The 19,135-nt window shown below is 37.8% G+C and overlaps 2 long non-coding RNA genes across 2 annotated transcripts; one reads left to right on the forward strand and one right to left on the reverse strand.

The window, feature by feature from the left end:
• Positions 1–8,721: 8,721 nt before the first annotated feature.
• LOC135450284 (uncharacterized) lies at positions 8,722–11,508 on the forward strand. Its single transcript, XR_010440997.1, has 3 exons — positions 8,722–9,015; positions 10,074–10,150; positions 10,605–11,508. It is a non-coding gene; the product is annotated as an uncharacterized LOC135450284 (long non-coding RNA).
• LOC135450285 (uncharacterized) lies at positions 10,455–19,130 on the reverse strand. The gene is made up of 3 exons (XR_010440998.1): positions 18,745–19,130; positions 18,209–18,279; positions 10,455–11,367 (listed from the first exon to the last, which is right to left on the reverse strand). It is a non-coding gene; the product is annotated as an uncharacterized LOC135450285 (long non-coding RNA).
• Positions 19,131–19,135: the final 5 nt, after the last annotated feature.

A 19,135-nucleotide genomic window follows, 5' to 3' on the forward strand; every position in this document is an offset into this window, starting at 1 on the left:
AGAAAGTAAACTATATGGTTATTCTTCTTTCTGCTTATCTTTCTGTTCTCTCCTAACTAAATGTTGATTCTAGGTGCTTCATAAGCAATACCATATGGAAAAGCTCTAGTTGCCATATGGAATTCCAAAATAGCATTCAAGAAAATTCAGGAAGGTCTGAATTTTCACATGTGATTTCCTAAAAGAGACAGTATCCACTAAACACTGGAAATTCCCAGCAAGATTCATGGACTTACTGTATTAATACAAATACAGAAGTAATGAACCCAAGACAAAGTTAGAAACAAGTGAAAATTACTCTAAGGCGCTGTAGGAATAAATGACAGATGTCATTCTATAAAACCTGCATTGAGATGGGGTCATGTAAATTATCTTTCAGGGTGCAGCTTATGTCTGCCACAAGCAACACACTTGTCAGACTCTTCAGCAGTGTCCTTTTCTTGATGGAGGCAGGACAGCTGGCAGTGGCGTTTGCTGTCTCGCCAAGAGCGCCCGCCTGGGATTGCATGGCGGGATGTTGTAACCACCTCTTGGGACTTCTGCTTCTAGAGGCAGGGGCTGTCTCATATTTTTCTTTGTATTCACACACTGCTTAGCACAGTGTATGAATACAAAGGGATGACAGGGCCTCCTAGGTGCAGTAACACAAGCAGGAGTTAGTATACTATGGTCATGTTTTGCTGCTTCTCTATCATTCTATCCTGTTGCAGTCATCAGTGGATAACATAAATACATCACTGGGTGAAAGAGAGTCCCTTTGCTGCTATTTTTGGTTATATTTGGGGGGAAAAAGGTTTAGAAGATACCTTCTCAATGTTTGGTTCATTGCATTTTGTGGCTCTTCAGGAAAGGACATGCGTGTCACATGCCTTATTAGTAGTCAAAGTAGTTAGTAGTTATTCTGGTTTTGGTAGTGCTGCATGAAAACTCTTGTGAAAAAGCAGTACCTTGTCTATTATACAGAATATGTTCAAATGCAGGGCCGTTCTAGCCTTTGTGGAACAACAATTAATTCATCAAAGGAGGCATAGCTGGGGTTGTGTGACATTTGATGGAGTGACAGCTACCTAATTTTGGCCATCTTTCCTATCAACCCACTAGGAAATACAGCTTTGAGGACAAAAGACAAATATTTTAAATTTAAACTGACTGCTTAGAAAAAAGTGGAACATACCCTACAGAGCAACAAAATTACATGATTACAGGGATGTACATTTAAAACTCTTTCTCTTACACTGAGCACTAACTTTTTAATGTCACCATGCCTTTTTCTGTCACAAAGGAATATTTCTGCAGCACTAAGTTTCAGGCTCTTTGTTATCATATTGCAAGAGATACGTTACTGAGTGACATACAAATATCTTCCCATGGTGTTTTACTGAAGAAGTCACTTGACTAGGAACTCACATTAAAAAAAAAAAAAATTGAAAAGAAATGATAAAACATGATCACATGCAAACAATGTTCCGGTCACTTAAATTCACTTCTTCTTATTTGCTCCTTCTCTTTCTAGTTTTTCCCTGGTTTATTTTTTCCCAGAAAGGATTGTCTGTCTTTTGAATCAGGTCTTTTATATCACAGCTCAGTGTTCTGCTGTGTGAAGTACAAAGTATTTTCTATTTTTTTACATTAGTATTCTTATCATCAGCCTACTATAGAATAATAGATATCTTAAAATAACAGGAGTTTTCACAAAAGGGTTATTATCTTTCCAGAGCTATGTAGTTAGCTGTCTTCCAGAAAAGTGAGAAATCTCTAAAGAGATAGATCCCTAAAATTAAATTCTGAAAGGGGTAGCATATAAGACAATATCATAACACAATGTTTTCCAGCATTTTAAATTAGTGGCATGCTATATGTTGGCACCAAACTTTTGTGACAGTTCTAGTTGGCCTGCAGTGAGAGACGAATGGTGTTCTCAGACTCCCATTCATTTATTTAACAGTATATATTAAATCTGTAAAAGTAAAGAAGTCTGGACTTCTTGGAGCAGAATTTATTCTGTAAGCTTTTCTGGGTTCTGTTGCAAGCCACTTTATATTATTAATTACTAGTAGTCTGTTCAGACATTCTTTTATGAAAGTGCAGTTCCTCCTTAGATGCATATTCCATTGTAATTTTTTTTCCCTTGGAAGACTGTGAAACTTGTAAGGTGCTTCCAGAAGGGCTTATATCTTGGAATTAAAGCAGGATGCAACAAGAAAAACATCCTGAAATTTTAGTAGGACATCAAAAGAGGAGACTCCTGGAACTGAGTAATGAACTTCCTTGAAAACTTGCAAGTACTCTCAACTGATGGTTAAGGCTTTCAAAACTAGAGCAAAAAAACCCCAACATTGTTCCTGTTCTTTAGTTGGATGTAAACCAGGAATTCAGAATGTATGTGTAACTTCAGGCATCTCAACACATTCTCTCTATAGCCATTCATTATAACATGAATTCTGCTGTTTTCTCGGGTATGATGCCAATGCATGACTTGTGGGAGCTTTTAATAAATATGTAACAAATAAGTCAGTACAGACCTGATGATTATCCAGGTGTTACCAGCTATTGGGAAATTTGGTTGTTGTTTTAGAAGCAGACCAGCAGATGGTGCTCAAAAATTAGTTGCATCAGAACTGAGTGGTGCATTTCAGTTCATTTTGTTTATTTGTTCTTATTTGTTTGGGTTTACTTTTGTTGTTCATAGAATGGCTATTACACACATTTCTTCATTAAATGAAACTATAAATAAGGATGGATGAACAGAATACCCAGCAATTTGTGGAATTCTATCTCTGAATTCACACTGATTTGGTTTTTTCCTAGCAGTAATTTTTGGGTTTAATTTTTATCTTATTGTATTACTTAATTTCAGTTAAAATGCTAACAGCTTTATCTGTAAGCTCTGGATTTTCTCATAATCAGACTGAGATTGTCTTGTAGTTTTAAGGATAAATGTAACTCAATTTGGAGGGTGATGGTAGATGCAGATGATGGTTATTAACTTCTTTTAAAAAATATAAAAATTCTCTGTTTGAACTGAAGTTTAGCTGCAATGATATACAGTAATCTTAAGAGCCTTGGGAATTTTACACAGTCAATTAAACACAAAACTTTCTGCAAATCAGAAAATCCAGTGTTAATGTTGTATTCAGAAGATTAATGTTGGCCTTTGTTAAACTGCAGTAAATTCAGCATACTCTGCCATGCTGCTAACTCTCAGTCCATGGCTGTGACAACCTGTTGACATGCTATATTGCAGATTCTGTGGATGGTATGCCCAGGTGCTTTGAAACTTGGCAGCTTTACAGTCCCTGCTTTCTTGGATGTTTCATGTGCAGACACCTTGATAAATTCCCAGCTCAGTTTATGTTACAGTGTGTGAAGATGAACCTAACTTGGGAGCTGTGTAAGCCCCACCCAAGGCATATAGTCTATTTTTAATTAAATATATTGGCAAGTTAATGAAGATGTTTTGCTTGAATATTAAAAACTTAATATTAGCAGTAACTGCCTTGAGGTAGTTACAGTGGAGTGGAGAGAGAAATTTGATGAAAAATAAAACAAGTGGCAAGTGGTGTAGTGGCAGTGGCATTTTGTGCAGGAGGGATGAATTAGAGTGTCTTTGGCAGGACAGGCATGTTGTGTTCAGTGCTTACTTGCATATCAGTGGAGACAGCTACAGAATGTGAGAAGTCTATGGCAAGTAACAAAGTTTGGGCTTCATCATTTCCAGTAAAATGCAAGTAGTGTGCACTACACTGGATTTTGGGAAGTATAAATTTTATATGGGCATACACACAAAATCAAAACCACCTGTGCATTCTTTGGAAAGCAGAACACGCAGCTTAGAAACAAGAAAAACTTGCAAAGCAACATGCAAATAAAACAAGGTACTGGTCTTGTCTCTTGCTGCTAAGCCTATTGTCATACACTTAATCTTAAGAATAATCTTTCCATTAGTGTTTCAACAAATGTGTCAGGGGAGAAAAAGTAAGGATTTATCTGTTCTCTGTTAGGTTGCACATAAAAGGAGGGACCTTAATACAGTATTACATAAAGGGTATCCTAATGCTAATGAAACAATACAAGACCTTCAGAAAAGCATTTTCAAGTAATCACAGCTCTCAGAGTTGATCTGCACTCCCCTTCTTCTGCACTGTTCTTGGCACACCTGCAGCATCCATGAGAAGCATCTCTCTGTTAGGTTTTCTGATGTCAGCTATGGAGACTGCTGTATTTATTTTCAGCAGAAATAAAAAAAGCTAAAATGTACATCAGGATTCAATTCAGAACTGTGAACACATCCATACAGTGTGATTTTCATGGAACTTAAATGTGTGACTCAAGACCTTTGATAAACTGAGAATGAATCAGACTACCCAGAAAGTCCAAAGCAATGTTAATGGACCTGACTTGTAAGCTATAGGTATAGACAGAAAAAGAAGAGTATTTTTGTAACTGCCACGTCACAGTAATCCAGTTAGAAAGTTACATATGCTATGGCTTGAACTCATAGCTGATCAAATGGTTTTCTATTCCTTAGTTCTTATTCTACTGGCAACTGAGGCTCCTGTATGTAGAATACCACTCTGCTTTCTTAATTGCAGGAATTCAGTAATTTATTCATGTTTTTAGTAAACAAACAGGAATTGAAATTGTGTGTGCTGATTTTTTGGACTGTATGAATTAACTGAACTTCCATGGCAGAGTTAGGGACAAGTACAAGCAGGTAATTTGTCTGTACATCTGGAGTCTTTGAATACACCTAATGCTCTGTACTGCACATGAAGTTGGAGCTGCAGCTCATGTGCACCTGGAAGTCAAGGCCATCCATTAGAGCCAATGTACCCCAAGGCAAGCTGTTTTGAGCATGTTCTTATGAAAGAGGTCATAAGCTCCTGTGAGAATAACAAAAATGATGGTGACTGAGTTAAGCATAGCCGTAGATCTTTCTCTGTCACACTCTCATCTTTTTCTGGTTTTGAAAGTGCTTTTGTTGCTTTTTTACTCTTGTTGCATATGATGTTTACTGTGCTCCACATGATGTTCATCAGTCTTCTTGTTCCAGTAAAGAGAGTGTTTAAAACCTTGTTTCCTGCTCTGATTTCCTAATTGTCTTCAAACAGTTTTATTCACATTCATCTTTGGCTGAGGGATGAGATCATCCTTCTCTTAAACTGAGTGCATATATTTACATTCCTGTTGATCTAATCCACAGTAGACTTGGCCAGTCAGAAAACCAGCATGAATATGCTGAGATGGAGATCATGGGGCTGAGGGTCATGGAGTTCAGGCATGCAATTGTTGCTGACTATGGTTTTCCTGTAAAGAATAGGAGATTGCTGTGATACAGGCTCTGAAACCTCTGGCAACATGTAGTGGACAAAGAGAGCAGTAGGCTCAGAGCAGGCCTATACAAGCCTGGTGGTTTAGCTTCTCTTTTGATAACAGCTTCAACAGGAAGCTCTTTTCACCTGTAGCTTGTGTGCTACCTAACATATGCTATCCCCCATACTAAAATGGCCTTTCAGGAAAATGCAGTATTTATTATTTCAAAACCTGGCTCTTGCAGTGGGTTATTGAGGCTTTGGAGAGGGGGGACTGGTCTCTAGATCAGAGGCCAAATGGCACAGAATGGGTTATATCCACAGTATGCATCAGTTGGCCCTTGATGTCCCGTGGACAAAATAGAGCACTGCTTTGGCTTCAGGCATAATTTATGTATGCAAATATTTAGAATTAAGGGAAGGATGCACAACACTTCCTGTGACTGGTAAAGGCTTATAAGTAGCATTGTACAGAAGGTATGGGATAGAATAGTGGCTGGTATAGTCAAACCACACCAGGGCTTGATCTGGCTCTATGTTCCTGTAATTCAGCAGTACAGACACAGGCTGCCTTGGTGACTGGTGAAGTGTGTGCTACTTAAAAGCTGCCTGTCAACAGTATCTGGAGATGCTACTGTTCCATTTAAAATTGTCAGACAATGCTAGAGCAGGCTGACAAGGACTAGCGTAGGCCTGTTTATGTAGCTCCCACTTAAATAGGCAGACTCAAATGCAGCCCAGAATTACAGTGGTTTTGTGTTCTGCCTGCAGAGGGCATTCATACCGTTTAGTACATCATTACTCTCCGGTTGATAGTGAAAGGATTGTTTATGGTTATCTCAGTTATGGGTGCATGAATCAGGAGCTTTATGATAATTGCTTTATTGAGCATACCTGTCTTCTGTAAAGATTATGAGAACCTCTAGATGAGTACATACGAAACAGATTAAAACTGTGGTTGTAGGAAGAGTGGTGAAAGCTGGTCAGGGATTTTCCTAAGCAAAAATAAATTTTGCTAGCTGAACTACTTTTTCATTGTAGTTATAGTGTTTTAAATTATTGTTGTTAATTTCTAGCCCTTTGCATTTTAATAATTTTTAGACATAGTTTGTGCACGGTACAAAATGCTTAAACTCCTTTTCAATAAAGCTGCTCCACAAAGCTTGTACCTAACTTGCAGAGAGTGGCAAAAGCTACAAGTATGAAAATTTTGGAAAAGACCTAATGAAATCAAGCTAGAATTGAGAAAGGTGATATTTTATTGTCTTGGAACCAAGAAGTGTAAGAAGAAAAAGATAATTATATCAGGACTATTAATCAAATATTTTTCAAAGCATTTGTTTCAGTTTTAAATTTAGTATGAAAGTGATTCTTGTTTTTGAAGAGGGGAGCATGCCCCTTTGGCAGGCTCAGGAAGTATCTTCATAAAGTATCTCCAATCCTGGAAGTGGCTAGGACAAGGAATGTAGACTAGCTGGAAGAACAAGTCTGATAAATGGTAACTCAGGCCCATTGTATCAGACAATGGCAGCTGCTGAATAAACACTGGCAGAGCAGTATTAGTCTGCACAAGAGACAAGCTGAAGCACAGAACACTTGAGAACCTATTCATAATATAGCTGTTGATCCTTGGATGCTTCTGGAAGTGAAGATGACTGTTAGAAAGTTAGCAGTCTAACAGCTGAGAATAGACTTTCAAGAAACAGAGGGAAAGCAACACTAGAGGTGTCTGCCTCTTCTTGAGACCAGGCATTCTATTTCTGGGGATTTGCTCTTAGGACAAACTATCAGACAATATTCCAGGAAGTCTGTATTCATTATGTCAACGTGAATATGAAGGATGTAATTGAGAATCCAGGGCATTGAGATGAAAATAAGGTGCTTGTCAAGAGGTCATCCTTGGCAGAAAGTGCACCTGGAGTGCAGTACACAGAATTGCTAGAACTGCAGTTTCCTTTCATGTAATAAGCTAGTGTGTATTCATGAAACTGAGAGTGACTGAATGCTATATTTCAACTTCCACTGCCTGAAAGCTCTCCCCTTGGATGCATATATTTCTGTAGTCTCTTTATATTGTCACAAGCTGCTTGACACAGCTTTCTCCTCTGAACTCTCTTCAGCTATCTGACAAACCTCATTGACTATTCCTTAGTGGAACTTACATAATAAATATTTGAGTGTGATCACTGCAGATGGTGTGCTAAGACTTGCTGCTTTTAATCATATTTTTAATAGTGAAACCTTTCTGCTTATTCACACTTCCAGTAAAAGGGTTTATGAGCCTTATTTGAGAAGTGACTAGGGTTCCAGTGAATGCCAGGTGGAAGAAATTCAGGAAAGCTTTTATTGCTGACTGACACATTTAATTTTCTGTAGAACCTACCCATCCTTACAATGGGCTCTATAATACTGGGTTTATGGTGCCTAATGTATGTATGTATTTAAAGTATGGGAATACAAAAAACACGCTTGGGACTGCTGGATCAAATGTTGCTAAAGAGATTAAATTGCAACAGTTACCTGACTTTTGTGCGCCTTTGGGTAGTGAAAGGGAGGACTGGAGGAGCTGTTGGAACTTGCTGTTTGTTCTAAGTTTGGCAAAGGATTCTACCTGTCTTTTCTGTTTCATGTGTTGCAGATTAAACATGGGTACTATTCAGAAAGGATCTGCTGGTGAAGTAGATCTTGAAGCAGATGAGGAGTGAGATTTCTAGCAAAAAAGGGGAAAGGCATTACCACCCCATGTCTTTACTATGAGTTCCCATGCCTTTACTGCCAGTTCCATGGTGGCAACCAGAAAAGTTAAATAGATTGGATTATAATTCCACTGTTCCAAATAGGTCAGATTTTTCATCATGCCTACTATGTAAATTTGAGACGACTTCAGAGGCTTTGAGCTGACTTAAAATTCAGTTAAATATCTATGTTTTTTCACTGAACAAGTTAATAATCTCTGGAAAGTATATTTGGTCTTGATGAGACTTCTCATATAAAAATGATAAACTTTGTAAAAGCTAAAACATACAGTACAATCAAGTCCTGTGGTTCCCCTATAATTTCCAGCATGCTTTTTTCTTAGCTTTTTTATACCAGCTACTAACTTTCTCCTTCAATAATTTAAATCCTTTCTGTTAATCTGTAACTGAAGTAGACTTTGCAAATGAAATGGTACAGTTCTAATCAGATGGAAGTCTGCTATGGCATTTTGCTATGTGTGGTACTTGCTGCTATCTGGTGCAACCTGGAGAGATCTCTGGAAAGGCCAGATAAACACAAGATAGTAAGCTGGATAAGTATTCTAGCTGGATAAACACAAGAGGTAAGCTGTGTTGCATAGAAGGATTTAAGAAATACTATTTCACTTTCCTCTTTCCAGCATCAGGGTAAAGTTCTTATGGCTTAAGCACATTACAGATTCCTGGTGTTCTCTGTCATGTAATGAGGGATAGAATGTAAGAGACTAGTGCAGAAGGCAATCTCACACCTGAGGAGTTGCAGCTGCACTAATCACCAAAGATTGGGAACAGGCCTGCCCTTAATAGGCCACAGCTGTGTCCAATAAGGATGGGTGCTATAAAAGGGTGGGTTAGCTGGGTGAGGGATGGTGTTTGTTGGTTGTGCCATGAGCAGAGTTGGCTAGCTAAGCTGAGAAGAAGAAGGAGTTAGTGCTGCAAGGAGCTGCCCATGAGAAGTCGCCGAGAAGGTATGGGAACTTTTGCAATATGTTGACAACAATATAATAGCTTGGATGCCTTTTCTGTGCTGTTTTTACTTTGATCATATTTGATTTCACAGTCATCAGGGTGTGCTTCTGCATTTTAGTCTTTTAGCTACACTTAATTGCCACAGCTCTTAAGAGGGGATTCTCTTCACAGTGACTGTGATAATGAATTCTGAATGCTGCTCTCACTATCTCCCGCATATTCTATTTTGCTGAGGATTGTAAAGGGCTTTTTTTTTCTTATCATAAACCCCAGATTTCTAGGACTGTTAAACAGAACTAACTTTCAGTATATATCTCATGATTTAATTCAGAGTTAATAGAGACACAGTTAAAACTAGAAAAATTGACATCTTTAACAGTACAACTTTATTACATTACAAAACTGCTGCCTGAATCTACCTCCTGGCTTCTTTCTCCTTTGGCATTGTGAGTCAAGTCTTTCTCTGAACTTAGAGTAAACTGTGGCATGTGTTCAAAAATTCATTGAGAAAGCCACCAGTAAGGAGGGATCTTTGCACTGATCAGTAATTTTTATCAGTGGCCTTCCAGGCACAGATTTATTGCACATATGGACATCCTGGTGCAAATTCACTCAGAAGATAGGACAGCAGTTTCCAGCTGTCTGCCCTGTGCAGGTGAACAAGCACAATTTTCTGGTTATAGTCTCAGTCACAAACTGCATGAAAAACCTGCTGTATGTAGCATTAGGATGTAAATTCTTAATAAAATAAAAAGTATGGAAGAAGGTATTTTGTCATATGTAAAGCAAGGCAGATGTTGTCCACAATAATAAAACTTATCAGAAAGAAGAAAGAAAAAATTAAAAGCTTCCTTTTGAATTTAAAATAATTTTAAGGTATTCCCCTCTTCCTTGTTATTCCCCAGGTCATCCTTAAGCCCAGTCTTTTACCTGATTTTGTGTAATTTAAAAGGAATAGGAGATTTCAATATCTGTGCCTTTGAAAAATGAGACTTTCAGCAACCTTAAAAACACTTCTGCATGCACCTTGAAACATCAGGTAAATTTGCACCCTTAGGAATCATGCGGGATCTTGATGCTGCCCTTGAAGCCAGTAGACTGGAGTTCACCATGGTGTGTGTTAGTTCTTAATTGGTGAGTCAGTAGAATAGTGCAGAAGAGGTTCTGGTTGTTTTCCAAGAGTGATTTTTATTATGTTTACCTGGAGCAGCATTACGTGTTTCTGTGACGTGACTGAGAATAGAACAGATTCACTTTTGTTTGCTTTGCTTTCAACAGAACACATATTTAGTTTGATTTGCAATTCAGAAGCACCATCATAACTGCATAAATTGTATCGATGTTAACTATCACTGGTTTAAATCTTCATTAATTAGAGTGTATTTTTTGTCTTACTTTTTTGTAAGAGATAACATTTTTACTCCTCCTTAGGAGGAGTAAAAATGTTATTTTATTGAAAGATATGGTAAAAAAACTATATTCAGTAATTCCAACCAGAAATTACAGTTGTCTAGGTATTAGAAATTCATAGTTTCTGCTGTTTCAGTTTGAAATACATAATTCAGATTCACATTCAATACTTTTCAAGTTTACATAGGAATGATAGCTACTTGATCCAGCTGCGTCGCCTTGCATCTGGTTTTTTCATATACTGAGACAGTAACAAATCTGATTTGCTGAAGACTGTTGATCAAAAGTTGTTGGAGCGCAGATCTTGATGACTACTGGCATAAGATCTTTCTGTCTTGAAGAAGGATGAAGTTGTGGCAAAATTCAACAGCAATTTTCTTTATGCACTCAGCAGTCACTTTTCATCATCAGTGGCACATGAAGTGGAAAAAATGGTGATTTGTAAGAGGAACAGGTTGTTATTACTATTGTTGTTATTGCTTCTGTTGTTGTTTCTTCTGTAACTATTATGATAGTTATACAATCTATCCTAAGAGTCACTCTGATCTAGAGGACAGAGTGACTTGGGGATTAAAGCCTCACAATGTGTCTAGCTCAAGGACATTACTCTCACCTGTGCTGTGAATTTGTTCCTATATCTTTGTGTTCCTTAACCATGTAATCTGTCCTTGCCACACATTTTAACCTGTTGATTCCCTCTTTCATCTCAGTCTTCATATTTTATGCTGAAAAATGTCATATTTTCTTCTAATATTGATAGGCACAGTCTATGTTTTAAAACAATTTCCTTCTACCCTCACAGAAATGTAGCTGCTGAGCCACTGTGCAGCTTTATCTTCCTGTTCTTTTTCATTCACTTTAAATGTTTCCAAACTTTTTTGCCCTTGAGCCAAGGATTTTCTAAGGTGCATCTTGAAACGGGTTATGCAGCCGGGTTCTGTCTGTAAAACCAGGAGACAAGAGTTCACTTAAAACGTGGTTGTGTGACTCAGCTCAAATTGATATAATTTTGATCAGAGTCTACAAATGCTTATTTCTCAAATGCCGTTTCATAAGTGGTGAAATAAATAAATTGCAAACTATTTAGGGTGACTCTTTATTTACCCTTCCTTTCCCCTTCTCCTGATTCTAAATCTGGGCAGCTCAATTCTGTTTCAGTCTTTCCTCTTTAACTGTTTGGCCTAAATACACTCTGATGCATTAATTAGCATATACATGTTTATCTTTGCGAATCTTAGTTTGGAGTGAAGCCCATGAACTTGTATTTGCCTATAATGGCCTGACTTTTAAGGTTCAGCCCAGTCAATAAGCATTTCATACACTGCTAGAGAGAGATAAAAAGTCTCCTTGTCCTGGTGCCATCTCTCAGGCACACGGGCCTCAGAGTTGTTAATGAGGCCATTCAGCATCGCCACTTTACACAGCATCCAAAGTCAATACCCAAGTAAGTCATTCAGCAGAGCTGTAATTTACCTTCCAGCACCACGGAACTGCCTTCACCAGCTCTTTGAATGCTTAAGTGCTTGAAAGGTGTGGTGCATTACAATGTAAAAACTAAGACCGAAGGCAAAAATCTTGAAATAATAATTACAGTAGGTTCAAAGAAACAACATATATCCATAGCACTCATTTAACTTTATTAAAAAATGAGGTCCTGCTGTTTTAAAGTCAGACTTCCAAATTATTTAAAGAGCCACAAAATGTGAGAATGGCCTCTCAGTGTCAGACTGAATGTCTTATCTTAGTATCCTTTCTCAGGCAATGTCCAAAAATATGGATGTTGAGGGAACACTAGAAAAGGAAGGGAAAACATATATACTCCCACAAATATGCCCATCATCAAGCACTCTGTGGTTCAGGAACTTCTGAGCCGGAGCTGGTGCTTTGTATTTAAGAACTCTTAATTTCTTTACTTGTAACTTTCCCAGTCTTCTCCAGGAAGAGACAGGGGAGATAAAATGAGAGCTTTTTTCGTTTTCTAACCTTTATTTCTGAGAATTTCTGAGAAAAACATTGTCCCCATTCCACAAAATCAGAAATAGCTATAGTGCTGTTATAGCAGTTCAGTGGCCTATAGCTCAAGTTAAAATTATAATGGCAATTTCACATCTCCTGGCACAAATGCATGACACTGGAGCTACACATTGGTCATGGAGTGGGACTGACTGATGCATTAAAAATATTTTTGCTGTATTTAGTTGGGTTTTTCTTTCAAAGGAAAAGCTTAAAAATACCTTTAATGAGCTACTTAAAAGCTGAATCTTTGGATGTTTTAATTGTGCAGTCATACTGCTATGAATAAAACATTGCACAGTCTTCTAAATCTGGCCTAATGCCCAAGTCAGATTGGGTGAGCTAAGGGCATTTCTTTTGCAGGTTCCATATGGAGCCTATCTAGCTTTATTTTTATATATATGATATATTTATTTTTATATTTTTATTTTTAATGAAGATATTTGGATAATTTCATGCAACTTTCCTTTCTGATTAGTACACAATACTTACCTAGAGTGAATTGACAGATGTCAATGTACAGTATAAAGCAATGTAAATTGCTGCCTCTATACATAGTAACTAGCACACAAGAATTCTAAGCATCATTATATTCATTTTTATGCCATAGTAAACAGAACAAATCCAAACTAGATTTTTAAGGCTTTTCTTCCATCCTGATTGTGGCAAGATACAAATTAAACTTTCCAAACTATGCCTTACTTAGTGGATAGTAAGCAATGATTTTAGCACAGCAATTTGGAAGGAAGGAAAAGTGAAAGAACAGCATCTCTGGTGCCAGGAAGAGTGCACCCTATGGCACAATCCCTCCATTAAAAACAAATGGGAAAACTAGTGCTAGACAATGCTTCAAACGTTTCTTACATAAAATTAAATTTAGGTAAAACTTAACTGCTTAAATTAGAAGCGTTTAATGATGCTGAATAAATAGACTGCAGTTTGGTACATCAATAGCAAATAGGTATGGATACAAGTTATGTTTTTATACAACATCTCACAAAGGCAAGACAGCTTTCTCAGTCTGTGTCGCCAGGGGCATATTGCTGTATGTAAGACTGCTTTGCTGCCTAATTACCATTTCTTGTTTACAGGGCAGATAGAGTGATAAATATACTGGTGGATTCTTACCAGAGAATATACCTTGAGCTATTCTACCTTGTGTACTGCTGTTAAGCATAGCCAAGGAGAGAAATTATTTCACTTCTACGTTCTCCAGAAACCTGGTTCTGAAACTGAGCTGTTAGCTTGAGCTGAGCTTCATGCATATGTTAATTTAAAATTGTCTTTGACATGCCTGCACAAGCTGTTTTGACTGTGCATAGGTGCTCACTAAAGAGGTAATTCTACAAGAAGACAACAGCAAACTGCAGAAAAGAAGCAGTCAAAGCTGGGCTTTGAAATTACTTGAAATTATTTATGCAAGCTTTCGAACTCAGAGCAGTAATAATTTTCACATTAAAACCTCAAAGAATTTCTGGAACTAATCTTTCATCTCCTAGTGATGAATCTTATACTAGACTTAAAGCCACATTCATTTGTAATACACAGCCTTGGACTCCTGTCCAGTGTGTTTCAAAAGATCGGTGAACTCTGTCAGGTACACTGAAACCTTTGTGTAAGTATATATTCATGACTTCTATTCAAATGTTTATTGGGGGAAAAAAAATTCCAGCTTTCTCACAGCTTAGAACACTAATAATTTGTGGATCTATGAAGCAGAATATGTGCCTACAATGTGACTTAAATATGACTTGGTGCAATGTTGTATTCTTGAAATTGCCAGCATATGAAGGTGGGATGAGCTTTTTCCCAACAAACACATTCTTCTAGGTCCTTAGAGTTCACTGTGTGCACATATGTGAGGAAAATGATCTTTGATTTGTCTGTGCTGACCATCTCAGTACTATCTTGTGTTTAAAACAGATCTGATGTGTCCCTTTGGAGCTCAGTTGTTCCAGCTGTAGGTTCCTAACGCACACCTGAATAAGCACACTGCACACAGAGCAATTTCACTTTCTTGTTAGCATTCCAGAGGAGGAGTGTCTCTTCCCTCTCCCCTCCCATTCATTCAGTTGTCTAATCAAAGTACACAGTTCATATCATCCAAGTGAAGCATTTATCTCCCTCTCCATGCTTCCAGAGCCTCTGAACATACAGCATTCAATTCCACTCTATGAATGCAGCACCTCTGGGATTGTCCAGAAAGCATGAGAGCTTTAAGGTTACCCAGGCTAGTTCTGAGCAAGCTGGCCAAGTACCAAGAGATACAAATTTGTGCAGCATAAGGCTTCTCCTTGGCTAATATATCTTGCTTTCATGATTCAATACAACCATGGCAATATAGATTTTGGAACCTAAGATAACTCATCTGCTTATAGCTTAGCTATTGCTACATTTTCTCTATCTCTGTAGAAGAAATCCTTGGTTTCCTTTCTATCCAAGTGTATTTTTGTAATACAAAAAGGAGATTTGTTTTTTGTAGTGTTATGATATATGATACAATAAGCCATAAGCTAATGAATTACTAATCAATTGAACAGATATTTCTTTCCAGAGGTGATTTTCTTCAGAAGTATTTTTTACTTTTTAGGGTTTGCTGACTTCAGTGTTGAGCATTTTGCACGCTATGTGCATTCAAAATGTGGAAATTTAGTGCATGAGAGTAATTTAATGAACTTGTAGTTTCTTCTAAACCCCAGCTAAGATTGACATTAATTAATTATAATAATTAATTTATTTAATCAACTAAATTAATTCTCATCTATCTTTCATGGCTAACATGATTTGAAAGAATTAGACAAAACTGTTTTAGAAGATCATTAACTCTTCAAGGATACTTCACAGCATGTGTGATTCTACACCTTATATCACTCATTACTCAGCATCGTCTGAAGCTTTCTAATATTACTCAATCCAGTGTTAATCCAAATGAATACCTCACTAATTGTTATTTAATGCATCCCCAGAAATACTGCTCAGCAACAAAATAACTTAGAAATCATGACTTGTAAGCAGTAAAACATTTGCTTTCATGATCCAAAGGCAAAAAAGAAATACTGTCAGAGTGAAAGTGCACTGGTAGTAATCACAGTACATCACAGTATCATTATGCAGGTCTTAGATATGACCTAAAAGGACAATATATCTCCAAGAAAGTAAATGCCTGTAATACACATATTAGCAAAAACTATTTGGGGTAGTATTATGTGTAGTATTGACTACTGGGAAAAACTTATACAAAAGGCAGAAATTATTTAGTCCTATATTGAAAGTGTATGGGGTAGTTTTTTGTAGCCTTATTTCTACTTTGTCTATCAGGCCAAAGCTGGATACACCCCAGCACCTCGGTGTGTTTGTCGGAGTTCAGAACGGAGCACAGGACTCGAGGTGTGTGCTCAGCAGTGCTGTGTAAGGGCACAGCTCAAATGGCTTCCCAAACCTGTCCCTGTGCCTGAGCAATGCTCTCGGTAGCTGTGTACATGTGTGTGCATGCTCCCCAAACCTAACCCCCGTTCTGGAATGCAAACACAGGAACAGCGGCTGTTCAACAGGATACAGGCAGATTGGCTACTCCATGAAGAAGAATTACATAGGTTTAGTTTTCATTTAAACAAAATGAAGAATCATATCATATTTCCTTGCTTTATTTTTTACAGTATAAGGGTAAAATCCTGGTTTTTATCATGTCTCCTATACATGATAAATGATATAGAATAAATATCTCAGCTTTTTATTGTATTTAGTTATGCATCAGAAAAGTAATTTAAAAAGGAAAACACCTTTCAATTCCATAATCTATTTGACACCTATTTTGCACAATACTATTCAATACAACTATAGTGTGACACAGTATGATTTTCAATTACAAAACCACATTAGGAGTGCATTCAGGTTGCATCCTTAAATCACAAAATGTCACTATAACCTGTTACGTGTTAAGAAATTTAAAAAGACCTTGTAAGCAGACCTTTACAATACAAAAAATATTCTAAGGTTCCTGTGGTCTATTTAACACTTAAAAAGCTTTCACCTTATGCAATAATGGGCATACCTCTTTGAAAATGAACTGTCCACTATATTTCTACAGCATATTTCATTCAAAAATATTTGTATTCACATTTCTGGTAACCTCTTGAACAGAGAAGGGCAACCAGAAGTACTGAAGGCATCTAGGACAACTTCTGACTTTCATGAAAAATGCCATGGGATATGGCTGCTTTTTTAGAATGGGCAAGGCTTTGTTTTTAGTAATTTAACTTGTATAAAAATCCCATAGTTAGTAATATACCTGGAACTTCATGTCTCTAAGACAGAACTTCTCCTTCAAATATCAGTTGCCATTAGCAGTTCTCACTACCTGCAAAATTTGAAGGTTATGCTAACAGTAATCAGAAGTGGGTATTAATCTGCAAACATTTATACTAAATATACAATAGCACTGAGTACATTCACCAAGTGTGGTGGGTGGCAGCTTGCCACATGGATTAATGCCTCCAGATAAATGATTGTTTTACCTGTAACCATGGACAAAAGGTGACATTATTGCAACAGTGTAATTAATAACCTACCACTTCATTAATTGTTATAATGCTATCTTCATGGATCAGCTTGAAAAATCTAGTGAACTTCAAAGGTTTTGTTGTGTTTTTTTTCCTTTGACTATTCAGAAGAAGAGACAATAGTGTGTTAACTTGGTATTCTCTGATGCAGCCTTCTGTTTATTGTGTATGAGTTATGATTGATTTGTATGAACAATGTCTTCAGCTCAAGACAAAGTTGGAAACTTTATAAAAATAGAAAAATTTTAAAAATAGCATTTGTTTCTGTCAACATCTTTTGAAACTCGAACACAGAACTGATTTTCTGTTGATAAAGAAACAAAGTGCCATAGAACAGAATCTATCTCTAAAAAGCTGAGAGCCCAAAGAGAAATGGTATCTCTACTACCTCAAAACCCAAGTATTTTAAGTCTAGTTATTGTAAAACTGCCACTGCAGAACATGGCCTGCAGGCACTCAAGTTTAGAGCCCACAGTGTTTCTAGTGATCAGAATTTCAGATGTGTTTAGTTAACAACTGAGATAAGAGTAAGACATGTGGTAGTGTAAGACAATAAGCGTAACCTCTCCCCTCTTGAAGTGAGATTGGCATTATTCAGTGAACTTCTTTTTTAGGTAATCCCCCAGGCTCTATTGGAAACAGTCACCACTAATAATTTTTTTTTTTAATGTTATTTCCCTAATGTCACTTTTCTGCCTGGCATTGCTGAGTTTCTATTATGAGCACACATGAGCTATTCAATAGATTGCAATCTTTGTGGCATCAATACTTGCCAAAAGAATTAGACTATAGCATATATTGGTTTCCAAATGAGATTACAAAGGGAGTGGTACAACACCTCCTTATTTATTGGTGACATGACACCAACACATGTAATTATTCTAAGTAATACACAATCAGCTACAGGGTCTTCAGCTGAAACATCATTATACTGTTCAATCATCTCACCTTTGCAGTATGGGAGTTTCATTAGTTTAGAAGGTGCTGTCGCATAATGGTTTTGCCCAAGAAGTAGCTGGTTGGAAGCAGAGAATTCTTTTGTACTTAAACTAATGCTACAAACTGAATGCAGAAAGTGCCCTGATTGCAGGAACAGTCAACAAGTAAAAGAATTTATCAACCTTCATCTTAACCTAGGAATAGCCAAACAATTTGAGGAGTGTGGGAATAGAAAGTGGACTGTCAAAAGAGAAAAGGGTCCAAAACTTACATAAGGTCCTCAGTGAAATTGTTCCTGAGAGTCTTGATGGATCAATTCATTGAACACTGCCACTCTGAAAACTGGACCACAGAAAATGCATCTGACTCACCAGTGATTAATTTTTTGGTTTAAGAAACATACACATTAATAGGGTGTGCCTGATAATGGCATGTGGTTATTCTGGGTGTGAATAACCTCTAGAGTCTGTCAAAACAGCTGGCTTCAGGGTTAGTCTCCAGAGAAAAAGCAGAAGAAAATCTTTACTGAAGAAGCACACTGCAGATGAGAACGGCATATGAAGGGAGAAGCAAAGTTATTAAAGTACAGTATCTCTACAATGCTATATACAGTATTACACTAGCTGTGAAGAATATTAACATCAAACGGTCAATTATATTCATTTTTCCAGATATATAATCTTAGAACTAGTCAGACAAAGGACTTGAATGCAACATTGTAATTTTTTTCCTACTGAGGAAAAAAGGTATAAATGCTTTGACGCTGGCAATTTTTCAACTTTGGTTAAACACTGGGCAAAATATTACCTGTATAAAAAGTTGCATGTACTGGCCAATGCCATCTGGTCCCACAGCACAGCAGGAACGGCGCTCTGTGCTGACACAGGTATGCAGCGCGTTAGGGCCCGATCTGCTCAGCTGGTGCTGCACAGAAAAGCTGAGGTGCTGAGCTGCTCAGCGAGCAAACTTCAGATCAGCCCGAATTCACTCCCGGCCGCGGGAGCCAAACACCCGTGACACGGTGGGGCTCAGCCGGGTCCCGGGCAGCGGGCACAGGGAGCGCAGCCCCGGTGCCCGGGCAGAGCCGGTTTGATTCCCGGCCCCGGGCTCAGCGCCTGGCTCTCCCCACCTGTGGGGATTTCGCCTCGCGCCCTGGTGGCTGGAATGGGAAAGGGCTGAGCCCGAGGCGGCCGCCGGG

This window comes from Zonotrichia leucophrys, chromosome 7 (genome assembly GCF_028769735.1).
Source record: "Zonotrichia leucophrys gambelii isolate GWCS_2022_RI chromosome 7, RI_Zleu_2.0, whole genome shotgun sequence".
NCBI lineage: Eukaryota > Metazoa > Chordata > Aves > Passeriformes > Passerellidae > Zonotrichia > Zonotrichia leucophrys.